The sequence below is a fragment of the Alexandromys fortis genome, unplaced genomic scaffold (genome assembly GCF_014885135.2).
Source record: "Alexandromys fortis isolate MF-2015 unplaced genomic scaffold, M_Fortis_MF-2015_v1.1 scaffold_16, whole genome shotgun sequence".
Taxonomy (NCBI): domain Eukaryota; kingdom Metazoa; phylum Chordata; class Mammalia; order Rodentia; family Cricetidae; genus Alexandromys; species Alexandromys fortis.
The window spans coordinates 2,472,199-2,477,043 of NW_026067893.1; the positions used below are offsets into that span (position 1 = coordinate 2,472,199).

Below are 4,845 nucleotides of genomic sequence, written 5' to 3' on the forward strand. Positions count from 1 at the left end.
ATCTCTAAATTATGCAAGAAGGGCTCCAAAAATTCACACTCTTGTCTAGTTCTCACATCCCGTGTTGGTGTATGTTCTTCCGCTGTCTCTAGAGCTTGTGCAATGCCCTGACAAGCTATAATTACCTCATTACAGAGAAGATGCCCCAAGACCTTCCTGTGGAGGAGGCAGAATTCCAGGAAACCCCGCACAGACAACACCTGAGGGGGAGTATTTGGTGCTTTACCGTTCTGTGGTTTAAGATGTGTCAGTCTAAGGGATCTGAACTTTATAAAGATTATGCCTTTAAGAAGTGCTTTTCGGGTTGTGGCCTGAGGAAAACCTCGTTCATCTTCCAGGTTTTCCCATGCCTTCTTTGTAAACACAAGGATAAGTCCACAGAGAAATCGGGTGGGAAACGGCTTCATCTCGGCACCTCTGGGAGGTGCGCGATGTGCATTGGCTTTATTAAACATTCTGAAACGTTGGAGCAACCACGACATCTGATTCATTTAGTTTAATACGATGCTCCCAATTTATTAGGCCAATATGCCCTTTCCATTTGTGAGATGCATTTAACTATGTTAGAGCCAACAATGTTCAGCAGAATATAACTTGTGTCTTAAACCGTAGTATGGATTTCTGTTTAGGCAGCTATTGGGTTCTTGGTAACAGACCACTCAGCTTCCCTCTGGCCAAGAGCACCAAAGGGCATGATGCTGGTCTAGGTGAGCATTCTGCTAAACTGAGGGTCACTTTGGAGGACAGGGTATGAGTGTCCTGTTTATAGGTCAAAAAACAAAACTAAAACAACAAACTGAGGTTTGGCGTGCAGAGTGGCAAAGCTAGAGCTGGTCTTAGACTTGAAAGTCCCTGATTTCGATTTTCTGTTAATCTAATAAGAAAACCTACAGTTTCTTTGTTGACTGGGGAAAAGTTATATGCTCAGGGTAGGCAGAACCAAAGACAAAGGCAAATTTAACTCAAGAAATCAGTATTTAATTATGGAATAAGCATGTATATTGTGCACAGGCTTGTTTGCTTAATCTCACAAAAGCTAAAATCTACTATGGTTTTCTGTTTTTTAAGTATGATTCTCTCCATTTTCATGATAGCAGAAATTATAGTATGGTCTGTGCTCTGTTATTCCTGCTTATACTGCTCTTTTTCTGGGCTTCTGCACCTAAGTGTTGTTCAGCTCTCAGTAAATTGCACTCAGCATCCAGTAGGAGGCAAACAGATACATCATTGTTTATGCTTCAGCAATGCTGAACCTTGCATGGGCAGCCCGTTTATGGCAGTTCTCCAGTTGTTCCTATCCTGGGCAGTCCTAGATGCTTGTGTTATTGTCACACCCAGGGTTCCACCTTTATGCTATTTATCTAGTGTTTCTTTTTTTGTTTGTTTGTTTGTTTTTTTGTTTGTTTGTTTTTGTTTTTTAGAGACAGGGTTTCTCTGTAGCTTTGGTGCCCGTCCCGGAACTAGCTCTTATAGACCAGGCTGGCCTCGAACTCCCAGAGATCCGCCTGCCTCTGCCTCCCGAGTGCTGGGATTAAAGGCGTGTGCCACCACCGCCAGGCTATCCAGCCTTTCTTGGGCCTTCCTCTTTGTCTTATCCCATGCACTCCTCCAAGCGGGGCTGTCTTCGTATATCTGCCGTCATTTATTCTCATAACACAGCCAGAGTATCTCAAGCACCTCTGTGTATCCTGTAGTTTAATTCCTCCTGTAGATGGAGATCTTTCTTACTGTTGTTGTTTAGCAGGCTATCTCTTTGTGTGATGCCTAGGCTTTATACAGAGGCCGCTGAAAGTAAGTTCAAACGGCAGGAGACTATGACAATCATGTGGATTGTCTCCCATACGACAGAGGGTGAGATTCTGCCTCATAAATATTTATTTTTAATTTTACACTTAAATTGAATTAATATTGAAATACTTAGCTATAAGAATAAGGTACAGTAAAACTTAGTCACTATGCAGATGACCAGAAATTCTGTACTGACTTCTGTTTTCACATAGATTCTTCTTTTGAAGAATATTTTAGCTCTTTTATTTAAAAAAAAAAATAAGTTTGAAAGTCAAGATTCCAACAGGCGGGAATATATTTTAAAGAGATACAATACTGGGCTTGGAGAACTGGCTCAGTGGTTAAGAGCACTGACTGCTCTTCCCGAGGTCCTGAGTTCAGTTCGTAGCAACCATATGGTGGCTCACAACCATGCATAATAAGATCTGATACTCTTTTCTGGCCTGCAGGCAGAGAAGCAAGCAGAGCACTGTACACATAATAAACAAATCTTTTTAAAAAGATGCAATACCGAATTATGTATCTTCTTAAACATGACCTAAAGGGAACATTTATATTACTTTTTAGCCATAGCAACCCAGAACACACAATTGGTTTTCTAATATCAAATGATCAGCCCTGAAAACACATATACAAGTAACATTATACATATCGATTGGTTTGTTATTATGTATCTAGGAAGCTATGTGTGTGTGCACACATATAAATATATAAATATATTCATATGTTTATTTATGTAACAACAATTAACGGAGAAGGAGATCATGAATTTGAGGGAGACCAACGAGGGGTACATAGACGTGTCTGGAGGGAGGAAAGGGAGGAAGCAAATGACGTGATTATACTCTCAAGAACTAAAAACATATTTTTTTAAAGAAGTGCTCCCTTCAGCAGCACACACACTATAACTGCAACGACACAGAGAAGATAGACAGGAAACCTGCATGAGGATGACACAAGGTATTTGAAATGCATTTTAAGATACAGATATTCAGGAACAGGGGAACGTTGATAAGGGATTCCCTTCTGTATGCTATGAATACCATTGGTTAATGAATAAAGAATCTACCTTGACCTGTGATAGGGTAGAATAGAGATAGGTGGGGAAAAACTAAACTGAATGCTGGAAGAAAGAAGGCGGAGTCAAAGAGAAGCCATGTAGCCAGAACTTTACCTGGTAAGCCACAGCCTCGTGGTGTTACACGAAGTCCCCAATTAGTAGAGCTGTTTCTGGATGGGGGTTTCAGAACCTTTAGGAGATGGAGCCTTGCTGGAGGAAGTCCTTCCCTGGGAGTGAGCTTTGAAGGTTTATGAGGGTTTATAGTCTGGCCTCACTGTTCTCTCTCTCTCTCTCTCTCTCTCTCTCTCTCTCTCTCTCTCTCTCCTTCCTGCTCCTTCTGTGCTATGACTTCCCCACCATGAAGGATTCTGTCCCTCTGGAAATGTGAGCTAGAAGAAAAACTTTCTCCTTTCAGCTGCCTCTGGTCAGATTGTGTATTACATCAGCAGAGAGGAACAACTACAATCATCTTGACAGGGAGAGGCAGGAACAGATGAGGTAGATCCTACCCCATTACAGTTGTGGCAATGTGTGCCTCATGACTGACACCAACACTGAGGGTTGTTCCGCTGCTTTTAAGGTAATATGGGCACTGTCAACCTCTTTTTTTTAGTTATTCCTGTAATGCATAACATACACACACACAACCTACACTGACACCATCTTGAATTTAAAACTGAGAGTTAAGTGTAGATGGAAGTTTCTGTCCCACCTGGTCCTGCAGCCATTCAGTTCCAAATAAACACACAGATGATTATATTAATTATAAATTGCTTGGTCTATTAGCTCAGGCTTATTATTATCTAGCTCTTATGACTTAAATTAACCCATAATTCTTGTCTATGTTTAACCACATAGCTTGGTACTTTTTCTTAGTGAGGCATGCTTATCTTGCTTCTTCTGCTTCTGGATTACAACTCCATCTCTGCCTTTCCTCTTCCCAGAATTTTCCTAGTTTGGTCGCCCCACCTATACTTCCTGCCTGGCTACTGGCCAATCAGCTTTTTATTAAACCAGTATGAGTGACAAATCTTTACAGTGTACAGGAGCATTGTCCCCCAGCAGTTAAGGACATGAAGAAACATTCCCAGAATTGAATAGTTCATAAATCATGGTGCTAAAACCGGAACTAAGATCCACCTCATTATGTTCATTTGTGGTGTGTTTTGTGGGCTTCAGATGTCTGCAGGCATCTCTACCCATCTGACTTTCACATAAGCTCATAATACCTTTCCTTGCAAGACAAAAGTTTAAAGCTATTTCATCTTAAAAGGAAGTGTTGAATGCTAAGAATTTATACAGACATTTGGGGAGAAGGCTTAATGGGAAAAGGGCAAGAGAGTCGATTCCTGGAACTGTACTTGATTCTGATTTTGGTGTTAGTAAATTCTCAAAAAAAATTACTTGAATAATTACCATGTCTTACTACAAGCATTTATTAAGCTCTCACAAGGCAGTAAATGCATCTGTACTTACAGTTCTTAGTCAATAGACTGGCCTTAATAAAATTTCTCCCTCTCACTCAAAAAAAAAAGAGAGGGCACATGGGGGGAGTGGTTTGCATGTGAGACAGAAACAGAAGGCAAGAGAAGAAAAGATTTTCTATTTCCTTTCTTATAAAATCTGCTTTGTCCCAATTGAATTCTGTCTAATAAATAAATAAATAAATAGAATTTCCATCATTTAACCTTGTGTGGTCTCTGGAATCAAGACCCTCTTCTCTGACAAAAATGTCACAATGGCCAAATTTCCACAGCCAGGAAAAAAGGAAAGATGGAGACAGTTTTCTCTCTAATTGCTTCAATCCTCCCTCTTATGCTGGCCTTGCAAGCTTGGCCAGCAATTGTTAGAGCATTGTGTTGATTCCTCCTCCTCCTAATAAGGTTTCCCCAGCCTGAAATGCTGTTTTTCCTGGTACCGCCCTCCCTCTCTTCAGGTCAGATTTCATCTCCTGAAGAACCCATACAGAGGGCCCCTCTGCTTGCCTTTCCTGAAGA

The 4,845-nt window shown here is 40.9% G+C and overlaps 1 non-coding gene across 1 annotated transcript; it reads left to right on the forward strand.

Moving 5' to 3' along the window:
* The first annotated feature begins 2,666 nt into the window (after positions 1-2,666).
* On the forward strand, positions 2,667-2,774 carry LOC126506320 (U6 spliceosomal RNA). Its single transcript, XR_007593177.1, has one exon. It is a non-coding gene; the product is annotated as a U6 spliceosomal RNA (small nuclear RNA).
* Positions 2,775-4,845: the final 2,071 nt, after the last annotated feature.